This window comes from Haliotis cracherodii, unplaced genomic scaffold (genome assembly GCF_022045235.1).
Source record: "Haliotis cracherodii isolate W230 unplaced genomic scaffold, xgHalCrac1.p SCAF_37, whole genome shotgun sequence".
NCBI classification, from domain to species: Eukaryota; Metazoa; Mollusca; class Gastropoda; order Lepetellida; family Haliotidae; genus Haliotis; species Haliotis cracherodii.
Genome location: NW_027266294.1, coordinates 1,453,246 through 1,474,013, shown reverse-complemented (window position 1 = coordinate 1,474,013; position 20,768 = coordinate 1,453,246).

Below are 20,768 nucleotides of genomic sequence, written 5' to 3'. Positions count from 1 at the left end.
TATTCTGGCGTTATTGTGTAGTGTAGGTATTCTGGCGTTATGGTGTAGATGGTCATTGGGTGGAGGGTTTGTGGGTCGGAGGGGTTGTGTTGTGGAGGGATTGTCGAGTGGATGATTTGTGGATATGAGGGTCTGACTGCCCAAATAACGTGTTGCACGTGCATCAAGATTTTACGGTCAAAATCGTTTTGCACGAGATCCCTTGACTTTTGACTATTAATTGTTATTGTCCCCCCAAAATAAGTTTGTCCAAAACTCCCTGGAAGACGAAATGCTGTTTTCTAGAAAATCTTTATTTGTATCAAGAAACAGTTGTTTTTTCTGTTCACACACATATTTGTATTTGTGGCATGATAGCGACTCCTCAACGTCGTCCCCTGAAGTTTATTTATTTAGACTAGCACATCGAGATTTTCGTTATTCACATTCTTTACCTTGTTTAATTTCCCAGTTCATATTTTCATATGTTTGAAAGTAAAAAATCAGAAGATGCCGTTTCAGTCAAACACGAAAAGGTGTCCAATAAAAGATTAATTAGAAAAACTCCATCCACTCTGCATTAAACATAACATTGTTTTTTCTTTGGCAGTGGTGGGTTTGGAATTGGGTGAAGCGCTCGTAATGTATCTTGAGGAGGTGCAGTGATCCATGTCGGGAAATAAATATTTTACACTGATTACAGGCGGACGCTCTAACACTAGATCACGGAGGCGGTCCAAGATGTAGAGGTGCCAGTTTCCATTACGATCAGCGCCATTTGCAGAATAATGCAGTAAATCATACTAAGCCGAAAGGAAATCCCCAAATCCATTTCATGATCAACAAGTCGTCTAAGGCGCCGCGATTCGCTTTGCAGAGTAGCGTCCCTTGGACACGCCAGAAACCTATGAATGTGGGTTCGAATTCCGGTTCGCCCCGATTATGTTTCTAGGTTTGTCAGCACCATACCCATGCTCGTGGGTTTCACCGAAGTGGTAAACGTCTGAGACCTGCATCACTTCGGGCTTTCCTCCCACATTAAGCGGACACGCCGCAATATAACTGGAATACTGTTAAAAGCGGTGTTAAACCCAACTCACTCACTCACTCACTCAACACGGGAACATGTCTTGTTCTTATTTTACGTCCAAAGTTATCCCACACATGTTCCATTGGAGACATGTCAGGGGATCGGGCTGACGAGGACAAAATGTTCACATTGTCGGCGTTGAGAAAGTTCATGGTGGATCCCCGCCGTGTGTGGTCGGACGTCGTCTTGCTGGAACATGGTCCTTAGGTTTTGTATGGGTGAAAACCTGGGCGAAATGCCTCATCCACGAAACGTTGTGCCGTGGCACTGGCGTGAAAAGAACGAGATTCGCCTTCTGTTGTCCACAGATACCGACCCAAACTATGACGCTACTACCGCCGAATGACACCTTCTGCCGTCGACAGTGAATACAAATCATGTCTCACTAATACCAACAATATCACACGCGTCAAGTCTTTGTAGACAGATGTGTCCCTTGGACTCGCCAGAAACCTGTGATTGTGGGTTCGAATCCTGGTTCGCACTGGTTATGTTTCTAGGTTTGTCAGCACCATACCCGTGGGTTTCACCAAAGTGGTAAATGTCTAAGACCTGCACCACTTCATTAAGCCGACACGCTGTGCTGTAACTAGAATACTGTTAGACCGAACTCACTCACTCACTCACGGTGCGGGTGTCGGGACGAGAGCTGATTTTCTCTTAGCTTGCCTCACATGTAAATGAATCGTCCGTATCACGCATCGGAGACGCCACAGTTGGTGAATATTGTTTCTCGCCGCTTTTAGCAATATTTCAGCAATATCAAGGCAGGGGATACCATAAATGGGCTTCACACATTGTACCCTTGTGGGAAATCGGACCCGGGTCTTCGGCGTGACGAGCGAATGCTTTAACCACTAGGCTACCTACCCCACTTCCCCTGGAGTCGCTACAGAAAACAGGTGCCCTCCTACATAGAAGTCATGTCTATTCTGACTCATTTTCACACTTTCGTATTTCTTATCTTTGTCGACGAGACAAATACTTTGCAGCAACATAGCCTACATAGTTTAAGTATTCCCGTAAACTAACTGCATTTATTATATTATCCCAATGAGTGAGTGTGTGTGTGTGTGTGAGCGAGTTAAACTTTAACGTCTCGTCATCCCAATGAATCAGCCCTGCAATACCTGGGTGTGGTTTGACGGTCGTGGTGGGACGGGTGGCACCCGTGGGGCAGAACACGTCCACCTTTTCGCTAACACCTAGTGTCATCACCAGCTGATAGTGATTCACTGTCCCACACGTTCATCATATAGACGGACTTGTAAAATAGACTCTTGCTTGTTGCTGAGATTTCCTATGAATATGGAAAAGGGTTTTGTCGCTTTTATTTATTTGATGTCTGATTAGACAAATGCTAATACATATGAAGACAATAACTAAAAGAAAATCCCGATGAGTTTTACACAAATTGAGGGAGATGTATGTGTGTGTGTCAGTGGTGGGGTGGGGTTAGTTAATAATAAGAGTGTTTTCAATATCTTACAAAACGAGTGAGTGAGTGAGTGTGTTTTTTTATGCCGCTTTTAGCAATATTGCAGCAATAACACGGCGGGGGACACCAGAAATGTGCTTCACACATTGTACCCATGTCGGGAAACGAATCCGGGTCTTCGGCGTGACGAGCCAATGCTTTAACCACTAGGCTACCCGACCGCCCCTCTTACGATACCAATGACAGAATGAGGTGATGAAATATCGGTTTTCAGTCAGACAAGCGCGTATTCTATACTTGTGGAGTTTTGGTATGTTGATAGTGGTTTAAATCAATTTTATAAAATGCTCATAACGTGAAAGAATTGGACAATTGCAATTTGAAAAACAAGTAGTGTAGATTAGTCTAGTCATAAAATAAGGATAGCGGATGATAATTTGGACTGCTTCACGGCGTTGGCGCATCATAACTGATCATCTTTTAGTGAAGCATCAAAGAAATAATGTTTTATGTCTCCACATTAAATGACTAACTGTAACCCGGAATCCCCACCTGGAACAGCTGGGTGATATCTCTGCTACAAATTGCTTGTTGTTTGTTTGTCTGTTTGTTGTTTAACGACGCACTCAGCAACATTTCAGCTATATGAAGGCGGACCATATAACCCAGTGATTGACATCATGAGCATTGATCTACGCAATTGGGCTACGGTGACATGCATCAACCTCGTCAGCGAACCTGACCACCCGATCCTGTTGTTCGCCTCTTACGACAAGCATAGTCACCAATTCTACCCCAGCAAAATGGCAGTGTTACAAGATATTTGGTGAGCAGGGAAGCAGCTATTTTGACCATTCAATCCCCTATTGTAGCCGGCTCTCACGAGATGCATGATGTACTCGGGACATCATCCAGCCACAGTGCCTGACCACCAAATCCCCACTGTAGCCACTCTCACGACAAGCATGATGTACTCGGGACATCATCCAGCCACAGAGCTTGACCACCAAATCCCCACTGTAGCCACTCTCACGACAAGCATGATGTAATGGGGACATCATCCAGCCACAGAGCTTGACCACCCAATCCCCACTGTAGCCACTCTCACGACAAGCATGATGTAATGGGGACATCATCCAGCCACAGAGCTTGACCACCCAATCCCCACTGTAGCCACTCTCACGACAAGCATGATGTACTGGGGACATCATCCAGCCACAGAGCTTGACCACCCAATCCCCACTGTAGCCAGCTCTCACGACAAGCATGATGTACTGGGGACATCATCCAGCCACAGAGCTTGACCACCCAATCCCCACTGTAGCCACTCTCACGACAAGCATGATGTACTGGGGACATCATCCAGCCACAGAGCTTGACCACCAAATCCCCACTGTAGCCACTCTCACGACAAGCATGATGTACTGGGGACATCATCCAGCCACAGAGCTTGACCATCCAATCCCCACTGTAGCCAGCTCTCATGACAAGCATGATGTAATGGGGACATCATCCAGCCACAGTGCCTGACCACCCAATCCCCACTGTAGCCAGCTCTCATGACAAGCATGATGTACTCGGGACATCATCCAGCCACAGTGCCTGACCACCCAATCCCCACTGTAGCCAGCTCTCATGACAAGCATGATGTACTCGGGACATCATCCAGCCACAGAGCCTGACCACCCAATCCCCACTGTAGCCAGCTCTCACGATAAGCATGATGTACTCGGGACATCATCAAGCCACAGTGCTTGACCACCCAATCCCCACTGTAGCCATCTCTCACGACAAGAATGATGTACTGGGGACATCACCCAGGCACAGTGTCTGACCACCCAATCCCCACTGTAGCCATCTCTCACGACAAGAATGATGTACTCGGGACATCACCCAGGCACAGTGCCTGACCACCCAATCCCCACTGTAGCCACTCTCATGACAAGCATGATGTACTCGGGACATCATCCAGCCACAGGCGCTGACCACCCAATCCCCACTGTAGCCAGCTCTCACGACATGATCCAAAATCTCCACAGCTTTCTCCCACCGTCAGGACAAAACAGGTGACAGTAGGATACAGCAAGACATAGGACACAGCAGGACAAAGCAGAACAAAACAGGACACAGCAGGACAAAACAGGACACAGCAAGACACAGTAGGACAAAACAGGACACAGCAAGACATAGGACACAAGACAAAGCAGGACATAGGACACAGCAGGACACAAGAGGACAAAACAGGACACATGACAAAACAGGACACAGCAGGACAAAACAGGACACAGCAGGACCTAGCAAGACACAGCAAGACAAAACAGGACACAGCCCGACACAGCAGGACAAAACAGGATACAGCAGGACATCGCAGGACAAAACAGGACGAAGCAGGTCAGAGGACACAGCAAGACACAGCAGGACACAGCAGGACATAGCAAGACACAGCAGGACGCAGCAGGACACAGCAAGACAAAACAGGACGCAGCAGGACACAGCAAGACAAAACAGGACACAGCAAGACAAAACAGGATGCAGCAGGACATAGCAGGACAAAACAGGACGAAGCAGGTCAGAGGACACAGCAGGACATAGCAAGACACAGCAGGACACAGCAGGACACAGCAAGACAAAACAGGACGCAGCAGGACATAGCAAGACAAAACAGGACGCAGCAGGACACAGCAAGACAAAACAGGACGCAGCAGGACACAGCAAGAGAAAACAGGACACAGCAGGACATAGCAAGACAAAACAGGACACAGCAGGACACAGCAAGACAAAACAGGACACAGCAAGACAAAACAGGACACAGCAGAGCAAAACAGGATGCAGCAGGACAAAACAGGACAACACAACACAGCATGTTCAAACCCAGCTCACTCACAAGCTGCTTCACCTTCAATATCAGGGCTGTATTATTGAAGAAAATGCAAACACATGAGTAATTGTTCACCTTTTATTGCACAGCTTGCTTTGACGATTACATACATGTGGACATTGTAATCAGTAACAAACGACAAGTAGTTAGAAAACTAGTGCATGTCTAAATGGCTGGAAAAGTTCGTAAAAATTGTGTACATATAAACATGAAAATAGTTGAAAAAACATTTCTAAACAATGGAAGTAGAAAGTTCCGAATCACTAGCAGTGGCTGCCAGAGACATGAAGCAGAGAGATGGGTTAGAGTAAAGTGAGTGAGTGAGTATGGTTTTACGCCGCTTTTAGCAATATTCCAGCAATATCACGGCGGCGGACACCAGAAATGGGCTTCACACATTGTACCCATGTCGGGAATCGAACCCGGGTCTTTGGCATGATGAGCGAACGCTTTAACCACTAGGCCACCCGACCGCCCCGTTAGAGTAAAGAATGATGGTGGTGAGGGGATGGGTTTCAGGTCGTCCTTGGTTCGAGATTTTTTCACATATTCGCCGCTCTCAGCAATACTCCAGCTTTATAACGGTGGTCTGTAAATAATAGAGTCGGGACCAGACAATCCAGTGATTAACATCATGAGCATCGATACATGCAATTGGGATACGATGACATGCATCAACCAAGTCAACAAGTCTGACCAGCATGGTCGCCCCTTATGACAAACATGGGTTGCTGAAGACCTATTCTACCCCGGATCTTCACGGGGGAGACAAGCATGGGTTGCTGAAGACCTATCCTAGCCCGGATCTTCATGGGGGAGACAAGCATGGGTTGCTGAAGACCTATCCTACCCCGGATCTTCACGGGTTATGTGTATGGCTGCTTGTACTAGTCCGGACAAATGCCGGTTTTATGGTGACAGCCCAGCAAGTATTCTGTCATAGTGACTGATTTATGACACCCATTGTCTGAAGAACATTTAATTGCACAGGCTCATTACCCTAGAGCCATGACATCTATATGTTATTTATAAGATGCTAATCCTATTTGTTAATTCCCATTTTTGTGTACATCGACCGTCTGCCATCCTGAACGAGATGTGCAAGAATGTCACTGATAATTTACTGTTTACATTTATATTTATTACTTACTAAATGTCAGGTGACCTTGGCTATATAAGCCTTGGTCAAGGGAGAAAAGAAAAGAGGTTTTACCCTTAGCCTAGCTAGGGTTAGGCTTGGTGCTCCGGGGCACCTAGAAAACAACCACTACCACTATGTGCTGACCTGGCACATAGTGTCTTCTGTATGTATATATCTACATGTATAAAGTAAAACTGTATATACCGCAAGCCATCGTCTCCAAGTTGTCACTTCCTACAGGAACCATACGTCGGCCCCTTGCATATATACGAGTATGCAAATTATTCATTAATCAACGTCAGACTGCCACGCGTTGTTAATTGTGGGTCTGACGTATGGTTCCTGTAGGAAGTGACAACTTGGGATGTTGTGTACATGCCCCCGACCACCCAGCCTAACCCTAGCTAGGCTAAGGGTAAGACCTTTCTTTTCTCTCAGTCTCCCTTGACTAAGGCTTATATTATATAGCGAAGGTCACCTGACATTTAGTAAGTAACAAATATGAATGTAAACAGTAATTCATCAGTGAAATTCTTGCAGATCTCGTTCAGGATGGCAGACGGTCGATGTACACAAAAATGGGGATTAACAAATAGGATTAGCATCTTACGAAGAACAGCAATTAAGTGTTTCAAGGCATATAGATGTCATGGCTCCAGGGTAATGAGCCTTTGCAATTAAATGTTCTTCAGACAATGGGTGTCGTAAATCAGTCGCTATGACAGTTCCATGCAGTTTAACATGGGCACCCAGCTCAAGTGCCCCTAAAGCTAGCCAGGTTTTTTTAAAACTCTGTTGGTATGACAGGGCCAAGGGATTAAACCGACCTTCCGCTTTCCAGGCATTCGCTCTATCCACTGCACCATTGATGTATAAAATAATAACACTGCACCAAAGACTGTACAAGGACTTGTTTTTAAGTTGTAACTATTGCAACATATTACTCCCAAATTTGTAACATATATGGACAAGAATATGACAATTTACATACAACACAGCTGTGCCTTGTATAAAGAGTTCATAGCACATCAGAAAAATCTGCACCAGTAAAGATTGTGCACTTCCATTGTTTCAAGATGCCATTTCCTTCACAGCTACGCAGCTACTTATCATGCAAGTGTGTGAGTGAGTGAGTTGGGTTTAACGCCGCTTTTAACAGTATTCCAGTTATATTGCGGCGTGTCAGCTAAATGTGGGAGGAAAGCCCAAAGTGATGCAGGTGTCCTATGCTTACCACTTAGGTGAAACCCACGAGCACGGGTATGGTGCTGACAAACCTAGAAACATAATCGGGGCGAACCGGGATTCGAACCCACAATCATAGGTTTCTGGCGTTCCTAAGGGACGCAACTCTGCACAGATATCTAAGGGGGAGGAGGCAGAGATGTAAGGAGACCAGATACTTGTTCAGCTGCAGCTGTTTGTTTGTAGTTTATTGCCACACTCAGCAATATTACCTTATAGGAATGAAGTCACTTTGTGAGCCCCGAGCTCTGGTAGCTATGCATGACGGTTTTAATACCACTTATGTATGGCCATTGTTTGTGCAATTGATCGATGAATGTGTTTCAAGATATCAGCCCTATGTTTAGCAACCACTCTGGTTGCCAAGATGAACAAATTCAACACTTGTTGGCAGTGTTTTTGTCATCTAACTCATGACCACAGACACTGACCAATTATTGACTTTTTAGCATTTTGATTGTCAAACCTCAGTTTCTACCAACCATGTAAACAGATGTGATGTTTGGAGGAGACAATAAAATGTCTTCATTTCCAGGAGAAAAAGTTGGGCACTGTAGCTCACCTTCACCTGTAGCTCACCTGTATATGTCATCAACAGCTTTTTTCACTGTTTTTAAACTATTCTCTTGTACACAGACCTAGAACAATCGGCAGAGGACAAAGTCATCATTTTGGACGAGGTAGAGAAATTGTAGAAGGACAAATACGTTTACTCGACTGACCGGTGGGCCGTTTAGAAACTTTGGTGGGACACAAATCTATGATTGATAAGGAAAGTTTTGTGATCATACATGTTGATATAGAGTTTTTACTATTGTTGAATGTTGACTACTTGCACATTTACTTGTGTGAGGTTACCGTCCCCTGCTTGTGACGATTGTTATCTTACTTAAAAGATACAGTCCGTTACTACTTGCGGGTAGAGACTCGAGAAGAAGGCAGTCGGACAGTAACCAGGTTTCACAATGCAAGGAAACTGCAAGGTCATATTTTATTTCAAGGTAATATTTATGTTTATGAACGTATTTCTTTGAATTTTAGCATCCAGGATTCATCTTTGACCAATATGGGTCTTATTTATGCTGATGGCACTTGCAAGCATCAAGAACCAAGTTAACTCAGTGCATACAGAAATACACCTTCCATGAGGAGTTGTATTTGTAAGTATGTCACATATCGACATTTCGCAGAACAAATGGGTTCATATATTTCAATATAAATTGCCTGATATATCTGGAAAGGGCAATAGGTCCAAATAACAAGAGTTTTGTGGAATCCACACATCTCTATGATAGATGGATGTACAGAGAAGGCCGAACGTTGAGGACAAATCCCAGTAAAGACATGAAAGCATACACTGAATATTATAAGATACTACTTCATAATTCTTATAGGACTGTAGTGTGTAAGCAGTCCAAGATTGCTAGGACATAGTACAGGACTGTTCACTTGTATTAATGCTTAGTATTGTTTCACAGGATGACACAGGCTGAAGCATCATATTTTTATATCTATTAATGCTTTCTCTTATATATACGGGAGACCCCAAGTGCGGACGAGAGACTCCTCCAGTGGGAATTCGCTACAGTGACCCTGGAGGAGGACCTGCAAGGACGAGTCCCTCACATCGAAAGAAGCTTTCTCCACAACAGATGGAACTTGCGTGCCCTCCCTTGGACCGCACTGTATACAGAGGACCATTCACTATCCAGGAAAGCTCGCCTCTACGACTACCGTCGAATCAAGTCACCTCCTGACCTTCAAACTATCGCATGTCCTGGACATGGGGGTGTGTGAGTTTAGAGAGGTGAACAATCTTGTTCTAAATGAGGCCAAAGAAAGAACCAAGCCTTCAGAATAAAATCACCTACTGACTTTCAAACTATCGCATGTCCTGGAGATAGGGGTGAGTGAGGTTCGAAAGGTGAACAATCTTATCCTAAATGTGGGCAAAGAAAGAACTAAACCTTAAGAATCAAGTCGCCCCCTGACCTTCAAACTATCGCTTGTCCTGGAGATAAGGGTGTGTGAGTTTAGAGAGGTGAACAATCTTGTTCTAAATGAGGGCAAAGAAAGAACCAAACCTTAACAATCAAGTCACCTCTCAAACTATTGCATGTCCTGGAGATAGGGGTGGTGGAGTCAGGAAAGGTGAACAATCTTGTTCTAAATGTGGGTAAAGAAAAAACTTAACCTTAACAATCAAGTCACCTCCTGACCTTCAAACTATCGCATGTCCCGGAGATGGGGGTGATGGAGTCAGGAAAGGTGAACAATCTTGTTCTAAATGTGGGCAAAGAAAGAACTAAACCTTCACAATCAAGTCACCTCCTGGCTTTCAAACTATCGCATGTCCTGGAGATTGGGGTCGTGGAGTCAGGAAAGGTGAACCAAGGTACACCAAGGCATTTAAATGGTTTAAGGCAAAAGATTTTGAGAACAATTCTTGGGACGAGTTAAGACTGCTTTTCTGGTGAGATACCAGAAAAATTCCATGAAAATATATTATCGGCTTCATAGGCTGTATAACAGGAAGCAGAAGACTGAAATTTTGAGGAATATCAGTCAAGGAGCCTTAACTGCTGGGATGACACTTTGGTGAAGGATGCTGTCATCAGAAACTCAAAACCTCAGACTAGGCAGTTGATATTGACACGGCCTCATAGCACCAAGAAACAGGTCCATGAGAGTGCCAGGATGGCGGATGCTGCTTTTGGAAGCACATCTCCCTCAAATGTTACAAGCCAAACGATTGTAATTTTTAAAAATTATTTCATAAAAAGCAGACCGGCTCTGAAGTGAACTAACTGCTTGTATTCAATGTATGTGTCATTATCTACAATGTTTTTATTTAACTCTTTCATCACTGGCTGCCCCAGAGTTATGTCCCTTGAAACCCTGCAGTCCCTGACACTGACAAGGCCTGTACACTGGCCTCCCTGGCAGTATTATTGGAAAATCACACCATCATTTTTTATGCACTTTTTCTACCAGAAACTTGCTTTTAATATACATTGATCATATACCATTGTAAAGATGATTTAGTATACTTTAATATTCTTTGTTGTTATTGTCTCTAACCTTTGTCATTATCTAATTACAGGTGTTTACAAGTGAAATAAAACTTGAAAACACTGAAAAAATGAAAACAGACAATGAATTTTGGCTCAAGTTGTATTAAAAATCACAAAACTAAATCACAGATACAAGGTAAACATAACACAGTGGTCTTGTCATCTTGGACGGCACAGGTAATCCCAGGTGTTACAGGTAAATTCTCTTCATGCACATCTGTAAACAAATAAACAAGTTTACAACTCTTGGTACTGACTTTGTTTTCTATACTGATGTCACATATTACTTATGATACACCTACAGCCTCTTAGGTAAACTCGTTAACACAGGTAAACTTGTTAACGCAGGTAAACTCGTTAACACAGGTAAAAACAAATATTTGATTTATTTTGTTCTTTTTCAGGATTTGAAACAAAAATTAAGTATTTAAGTTTTTAAAAAGTAATTTATCACATTACATGAACATTGAACCACAGCTACTATAAGAATGACATCACAGGGAAGATATCACAGATTGATCTGAAGAGGGAAAGATTGTAAAAGGACAGAAAGATCGTAAATTCAAGTTCTGCAAATATAAAAGTTGTGATAACATATTTACAATACACTGCTATTTACAAATGCATAATAAATTAAATCAGTACTTTATTAAATCAATTAATAAATAAATAATTTATACAGTTACTAAAATTTAAATTAAGATGTAAAAAAACAAGAGAACAAACATGATTATAGAAATAAATTTTATTCAAATTGAGCGAAATATAAGGACATACGACAAACCGGCAAACTACAATTCGGATTGCGATCAGAAAAATAAATTTAAAAAAAAAAGAAACAAATACGTCATGCCACTCACCTTTGTTGTTGTTGTGATCGCTCGTTCACGTGTAGGCTGCATTCTCATTCGTCGCACTGATAATCTGTTCAAACACAGAATCATTGTAAAACAGTTGGAAAAAATCAATAGCATGACTCTTCACTCACCGTACGTGTCAATATATATATATTCTTGAGTCCGGTCGCCTCTTCAAAATCCCTTATGTCTCCACTGTTGTGGTCCCTCTGCCACTCCCATTCTTGAAAGTTGGCGGGGGGGACACCTCGTCGAAACCGTCAAAATCTTCACCAAAATATTCGCGAAATTCCCTCTCCCCTTCGCTTAAATTATTCAATTCAAACACATTATTATTCCCGATAGAGTCGTTGTTAATCATCTGATCGCTATCCGAATCGTAGTTGGCCGCCATTACGCTTGATTTACGATTCAAGCGAGAGAAATACCTGTCGCGAAAACAGGTGACATCCGCGATTTTCGCGCCAAAAAGACGGGGAAATTCCATAGAATGACGTGTCAATCACGTGTATATCTCGTTTCCATATTTAGAACGAGATTACACACGAGAAAGGAAGTAGAAAGAGCGATTTTGTAAACACGCTCGCGCCGCCCGATTTATCGGGCAGCCGGGTGTGGGGCTTGGACAGTTCTCGCCCGATTTTTCGGGCAGCCGGGTTCTGGGACACGGTTTATGCTGCCCGATAAATCGGGCAGTCGGGGCGAAAGGGTTAAATTTATCAGAGATTTCAAGAACATGACACTCTGATGTTCAGATCTCCCGCTGCTGTGACCAAGTGGAGGGTGGAGTTGTAGCACATTGTCAACTTCCAGTCACAACCAGAACTACAACCACTGCCACTTGTCCCCAGCTTCCTGAAGGCCAACCCAGGACCTTCCAACTCTGACCCATCCTGGAGGTGTGTGTGTGTGGGGAGGAACAGAGAAACATCAATTGTCACACAGACATTCTTTGTGTTCTGAGCTACCATTACAACACTGCCTGGCTCCTGGACAGTTCTGACTGAAGTCAGCATCTGACACTAGAATCCTAGATGTCCTGGAGATGGGGGTGGTCGAGTTAGGAAGGCAAACATAGACGTTCTGATCGAAGAGCAAAAGAGAAAACAATCCTTCAAATGTTCACTCAGTGCATACAGAAATACACCTTCCATGAGGAGTTGTATTTGTAAGTATGTCACGTATCGACATTTCGCAGAACAAATGGGTTCATATATTTCAATATAAATTGCCTGATTTATCTGGAAAGGGCAATAGGTCCAAATATCAAGAGTTTTGTGGAATCCACACATCTCTATGACAGATGGATATACAGAGAAGGCCCCGAACGAGAGTTGCTCACGCACTGGAGAAATCTCAGTAAAGACATGAAAGCATACACTGAATATTGTAAGTTAGTACTTCATAATTCTTATTGGACTGTAGTGTGTAAGCAGTCCAAGATTGCTAGGACATAGTACAGGACTGTCCACATAGTATTTTTCACAGGATGACTTAAGAGCTGAAGTGTCATATTTTTATATGTATTAATGCTTTTTCGTATATATATGGGAGACCATAGTGTGGATGCGAGACTCCTCCAGTGGGAATTCGCGACAGTGACCCTGGAGGAGGACCTGCAAAGACGAGTTCCTCACATGGAAAGAAGCTTTCTCCACGACAGATGGAACTTGTGTGCCCTCCCTTGGACCGCACTGTATACAGAGGACCACTCACTATCCAGGAAAGCTCGCCTCTACGACTACCGTCGAATCAAGTCACCTCCTGACCTTCAAACTATCGCATTTCCTGGACATGGGGGGGTGTGAGTTTAGAGAGGTGAACAATCTTGTTCTAAATGAGGGCAAAGAAAGAACCAAGCCTTCAGAATAAAATCACTTACTGACTTTCAAACTATCTCATTTCCTGGAGATGGGGGTGAGTGAGGTTGGAAAGGTGAACAATCTTGTTCTAAATGTGAGCAAAGAAAGAACTAAACCTTCACAATGAAATCACCTCCTGACTGACTAGGAGACCCCAAGTGCAGACGAGAAACTCCTCCAGCGGGAATTCGCTACAGTGACCCTGGAGGAGGACCTGCAAGGACGACTCCCTCACATCGAAAGAAGCTTTCTCCACGACAGATAGAACTTGCGTGCCCTCCCTTGGACCGCACTGTATACAGAGAACCATTCACTATCCAGGAAAGCTCGCCTCTACGACTACCGTCGAATCAAGTCACCTCCTGACCTTCAAACTGTCGCATGTCCTGGACATGGGGGGGTGTGAGTTTAGAGAGGTGAACAATCTTGTTCTAAATGAGGGCAAAGAAAGAACCAAGCCTTCAGAATAAAATCACCTACTGACCTTCAAACTATCTCATTTCCTGGAGATGGGGGTGAGTGAGGTTGGAAAGGTGAACAATCTGGTTCTAAATGTGAGCAAAGAAAGAACTAAACCTTCACAATGAAATCACCTCCTGACTGACTAGGAGACCCCAAGTGCGGACGAGAAACTCCTCCAGCGGGAATTCGCTACAGTGACCCTGGAGGAGGACCTGCAAGGACGACTCCCTCACATCGAAAGAAGCTTTCTCCACGACAGATAGAACTTGCGTGCCCTCCCTTGGACCGCACTGTATACAGAAGACCATTCACTATCTGCCGTGGAATCAAGTCACCTTCAAACTATCGCATGTCCTGGAGATAGGGGTGAGTGAGGTTGGAAAGGTGAACAATCTTGTTCTAAATGAGGGCAAAGAAAGAACTAAACCTTCACAATCAAGTCACCTCCTGGCTTTCAAACTATCGCATGTCCTGGAGATAGGGGTGGTGGAGTCAGGAAAGGTGAACAATCTTGTTCTAGATGTGGGCAAAGAAAGGCCAAACCTTCAGAATAAAGTAACCTCATGACTTTAAAACTATTGCATGTCCCGGAGATGGGGGTGTGGAGTTCAGAGAGGTGAACAATCTTGTTCTAAATGTGGACAAAGAAAGAACTAAACCTTCACAATCAAGTCACCTCCTGGCTTTCAAACTATCGCATGTCCTGGAGATTGGGGTTGTGGAGTCAGGAAAGGTGAACCAAGGTACACCAAGGCATTTAAATGGTTTAAGGCAAAAGATTTTGAGAACAATTCTTGGGATGAGTTAAGACTGCTTTTCTGGCGAGATACCAGCAATATTTCATGAAAATATATTACAGGCTTCATAGGCTGTATAACAGGAAGCAGAAGACTGAAATTTTGAGGAATATCAGTCAAGGAGCCTTAACTGCTGGGATGACACTTTGGTGAAGGATGCTGTCATCAGAAACTCAAAACCTCAGACTAGGCAGTTTATATTGACACGGCCTCATAGCACCAAGAAACAGGTCCATGAGAGTGCCAGGATGGCGGATGCTGCTTTTGGAAGCACATCTCCCTCAAATGTTACAAGCCAAATGATTGTAATTTTTAAAAATTATTTCGTAAAAAGCAGACCTGCTCTGAAGTGAACTAACTGCTTGTATTCAATGTATGTGTCATTATCTACAATGTTTTTATTTAAATTTATCAGAGATTTCAAGAACATGACACTCTGATGTTCAGATCTCCCGCTGCTGTGACCAAGTGGAGGGTGGAGTTGTAGCACATTGGCAACTTTCAGTCACAACCAGAACTACAACCACTGCCACTTGTCCCCAGCTTCCTGAAGGCCAACCCAGGACCTTCCAACTCTGACCCATCCTGGAGGTGTGTGTGTGTGGGGAGGAACAGAGAAACATCAATTGTCACACAGACATTCTTTGTGTTCTGAGCTACCATTACAACACTGCCTGCCTCCTGGACAGTTCTGACTGAAGTCAGCATCTGACACTAGAATCCTAGATGTCCTGGAGATGGGGGTGTTCGAGTTAGGAAGGCAAACATAGACGTTCTGATCGAAGAGCAAAAGAGAAAACAATCCTTCCAATGTTCACTCAAGAGGGAATTTCATAATATGCTACCTTAATGCTTTTACTGCTGCTTATTTGACAGGAAGAAGAACTGTCTGAGGTCTTGCTGAAGGAGAAGTTGTTCCAACTAGTGGTGTCTCATTTCTTAAGAAAGGACAAAACCTTAAGAATGAAGTCGTCTTCCAACTTTCAAACTACCACATGTCCTGGAGATGGGGGTGAGTGAGGTTGGAAAGGTAAACACTTGTGTTCTATATGTGGACAAGAAAAGGACAAACTGTTCAGAATGAAGTCAGCTTCTGACTTTCAAACTGTCACATGTCCTGGAGATGGGGGTGGCCGAGTTTGGAGAGGTGAACATTCTCATTCTTATTTTGGGCAAAGAAAGACTAAACCTTCACAATGAAGTCATCTCCTGACTTTCATTCTACCACATGTCCTGGAGATGGGGGTGGGTGAGGTTGGAAAGGTGAACACTTGTGCTCTAAATGTGGACAAGAAAAGGACAAACTGTTCAGAATGAAGTCAGCTTCTGACTTTCAAACTGTCACATGTCCTGGAGATGGGGGTGAGTGAGTTATGAAAGGTGAACAATTGTGTTCTAAATGCGGGCAAAGCATTGACAAAACCTTAAGCATGTTAGGAATGAAGTCATGCTATGACTTTCAAACTACCAGATGTCCTGGAGATAGGGGTGTCAGAGTCAGGAAAGTCAACTATCTTGTTATAATGGTGGGCAAAGAAAGGACAGAATCTGAACTCTTTCAACACAAGTCAACCAGAAGCTTTTACCTCTGACACCAAGTTTCCAGAGATGCTTGTGTGACAGATGAAGCCAACATTTATCAACGAAAATATCTGCTTATAAAACATCTTTGTTACTACATGTTATACACCCTTTGAAAGCTCTGATCCTACTGTTTGTATATACGAAAGTTATCTCTATCACAATATTTCAATAATGCATTTACAACTTAATTAAGTTCATTGTATAAAAAACAAGAGGCCCATAGGGTCTGTATCGCTCACCTGGATATTTACGCAATCATGACAAAATATACATCTGCATTGTACATAATACTGCAAATATTTCGTAATTTTGACTTTAAATTTTGAATTTAGAATGGCAAATCTGACAGCATGATACAAATGTAGCATAAAGATCTGAACCGTTTCCATGTGTTGATCCGGGATCTAAGTTTCCAGAGGCATTATTCTCTTCATAACATACAAATGTATACAATGTATCTGTTTATTATACAGGAGGGGGGAGGGGTGGGCAGGGGGGGATAACATCGGTTTGCAAGGTCAAGGTTCTAACTCCTTTGGGAGTGCCGGACAGTCGAACAGCAGGCCAGTCCTGGTAGGTTGGTTGGTTTGTTTGTTGTTTAACGCCGCACTCAGCAATATTCCAGCTATATGACGGCAACTGTAAATAATCGAGTCTGGACCAGACAATCCAGTGATTAATATCACGAGTAGCATATGTGTATTCCTCTTATTATACTCAGCACTTGCACATAGAGAATGTTTTAAGTGCTGCCGACTCATTCATGGATTTCATAAGTGAACATTATCTCCAATTGGTTGGCGACGAAACCACGTGTTGGAATCAACATATTGTGCGTTTGGACCAAGAGTGTTTGTCGAAATGTAAAAAGGTTAATTTGGTTCATTATAATCAAGCAGACGTTTTGCTGCATACACCTTGTAGATTTTAACAACACACCTATCAGGATCGTCAAGATTTTCCAACATTTTGGGAGTAACATCCCGGATATCCTTTGGATTTGTACCTGGACGTGTCATGGTTTGTTTTTCAATGAACGTGAGAAAATCCAACCTGTTTGAATCATGTTTCAACAACACATCTCCCCAACACATGGATCGATGCTCGTCTCCACCCCTGAGGCCAAAGTGGACTGTGTTGTGAAACCACAGTGTGTTAATGATTGCATGGGGAGAGTGTGCGCCAAACTGACCCGTTTCCCAAAGTTTATTCACCTCTTCGTCGGGTAACGGACAAAGGAAGCGAAAGTTTGACGATTTTCATGCAATTATAAGATTCCATAAAATCCACTTCCATATTTATTTTTTATTTTCAATGATTACCATGTTTACGCTATCAGAAAATTATTTTAAAATGAATAACAAACAATATCTGTCACTATCATTTTCCCGTAAAAAAACAACTTCTGTTTCTGAAGCTACGTATGAATAACAGGTGCATCGAAGACTGCCATTTGACACACCACTAGAAAGGTTATTTCTTCGTCTACACAAGTCTTTTTGTAGCTGTAACATGCTATTTTATTGGATAAAAATTGGTTTCTAAGGACGCTTTCTTGCTGAATCTGCATGTTAGTGAATAGTCAAATTCAAGCATGTGACCTAAAGCAGCTTATCAAATTACAGCGATGGTACCGTCCTCGTGTATGACGCATTTCAGATTTTGACAAAAGTCTTTTGTTAAATTGTTTTATTCTGAATGTTATAAGCAGGAAATTACAATCTACATCAAAAACTTGGATGTGGATGTATTGTGCTAGGTTACAAGCTGTGACAAAAGATTTTTAAGCAGATATTTTGGCACTAAACATCATGTCCGAGCCAAGAAATCAAGGTGACCGAAGCCGAGATGTCATTTGATTTACATTACACGCGACCGTACAAAAAGATGGAAATAATAACTAAGATGTTTGACAACGTTTAGATATATTTTTGTTGATTTTATTTATTACCTTGTATGATATGAAGGAAAAGGACTGATAGTTCAGAATGAAGTCAGCTTCTGACTTTCCAATGGTGGAGTCTATTATCCCCTACAGTGCACTTTGCCTACAGTCACTTTGCCTACAGAAATTGTAGCATGGTGTGGCAGTTTGCCTACACTAATAATAATACATCCCAACTGGATTAGTCCACTCACTGTCTCGTTACAGGTTAAAAGTTTCAAACAAAGATACTGTAAGTCACCAACCATACCCTTGCACAAGAAACCTTCCAGACAGACTTTGAAGCAGCAGCTATCCGAGCAGTGGAGGATTCATTCCCGAACACAGACACCCGCAGGTGTTTCTCTCACTATACCCAGTCCATTTGGAAGAAGGTACACATATGTTATTATATTGTGGTAGTTGGGCTAAAAATAGATCGTAATTTATCGGGTAGTATGGCAGCAAGTTTAAGTTTCATGTACGGTACGGGTTGTAAATTACAGGGCTTTGTAGTGCTTCAGCAGGGCTGGTGGAAGTCGTTATCTTGTAGTCAGTTAATCTATTTATTACTCACGTTTGGCAGTAAAATTCCATTGGAATTCCCTGTGACGGTTGCGAGGTCCGCATGTCTTCCTGCCGTAGCGTGTTTCCGGTTCTATAGGTGGCGCCGAGCACGCTATGTTAGGAATTATCATTTGACCAATGAGAAGCTTAGAAGATTGTATGACCCGTGACCTATGAATATGGTTAGCTCCGTGGGTATAAAAGCCTGATACGACCGAGATTAGTTGTCTGAAGTTTCGGGTATCCCGACAAGTAAGTCCACAACACCCACTACGGGGGAACATCCCTCTAGGCAATAAGGTTTTCCTTACGACTAGTTTTAGGTGTAGGTTTAGTTTATGTGATAGTCGGGTGGGGGAGAAGTAGTTGTAGGAAATACATGTAGAAATAAGGATTTAGATAGATTGGAGAGTAAGAAATAAGTTAAAAGGTAGGTTTTGTAAGGTATTTTTTTAGTATAGTTATTGGAATAGTGGTGTGGGGGAGAAGCAGGTGTAGGAGAAAATAGGCAGTAAATTAGGCAATTAACAATAAAGACATTTAGGCTAATAGTAAAAGTTTAACTGTGTGTGAGTGCTTTCTATTTGTATTTTTCTGATTTACTGTTAATTTGTGCATTTTTTTAAGTTTTAAAAATTTAATTTATGATTTTGTCTTAGTTTTGTTTTAGCAAAGTTAAGAACCTGACCAACCATAGAACCTCGAGAGAGTACACTGTTCAGGACTGATCACAGGAGAACACAACGCAAAGTCCGAAATTATATGAACAGGGTTCAAACTTAGTACTCTCCGATTACAATCCTGTCACTGGGCAGCCTGCCAGAGGGCACCTATTACAACATAATATTATTACATATTATATTTTATATATCATTATAAACATGAATATTAATTTTTACATGTTATGAATATTAATTTGTAAATATGTTATTATTTTCACATTGGTCCAGCAGCTTGAGATGGTGAACCAATACCGAGTCATGTCGCTTGTCCTGGAGATAGGGGTGTGCGAGTTAGGAAAGGTGAACAATCTTGTTCTAAATGTGGGCAAAGAAAGAACTAAACCTTCACAATGAAGTCACCTCCTGATCTTCAAACTATTGCATATCCTGGAGATAGGGGTGTGCGAGTTTGGAGAGGTGAACAATCTTGTTCTAAATGTGGGCCAGGAAAGAACTAAACCTTCACAATGAAGTCACCTCCTGACTTTCAAACTATTGCTTGTCCTGGAGATAGGGGTGTGCAATTTTGGAGAGGTGAACAATCTTCTAAATGTTGACAAAGAAAGAACTAAACCTTCACAATGAAGTCACCTCCTGACTGACTAGGAGACCCCAAGTGCGGACGAGAGACTCCTCCAGTGGGAATTCGCGACAGTGACCCTGGAGGAGGACCTGCAAGGACGAGTCCCTCACATCGAGAGAAGCTTTCTCCACGACAGATGGAACTTGCGTGCCCTCCCTTGGACCGCACTGTATACAGAGGACCATTCACTATCCAGGAAAGCTCGCCTCTACGACTACCGTCGAATCAAGTCACCTCCTGACCTTCAAACTGTCGCATGTCCTGGACATGGGGGTGTGTGAGTTTAGAGAGGTGAACAATCTTGTTCTAAAATTATCTCCTGACTTTCAAACTGTCGCATGTCCTTGAGTTGGAGGTGTGCGAGTTTGGAAAGGTGAACAATTGTGAGTAGTATATAGTGCACTTTTTCCCGTTTTGTGATTGCTGCCCTCTCAATGGCTGATTTCGGCACACAGGGGGTCCCACCCCACCACCCCACCCCACCCCACCCCACCCCACCCCACCACCCACCATTTTTCTGGATCCGTATTGATTTTTGCCCATTGTTATGTAACTTATTTATTGT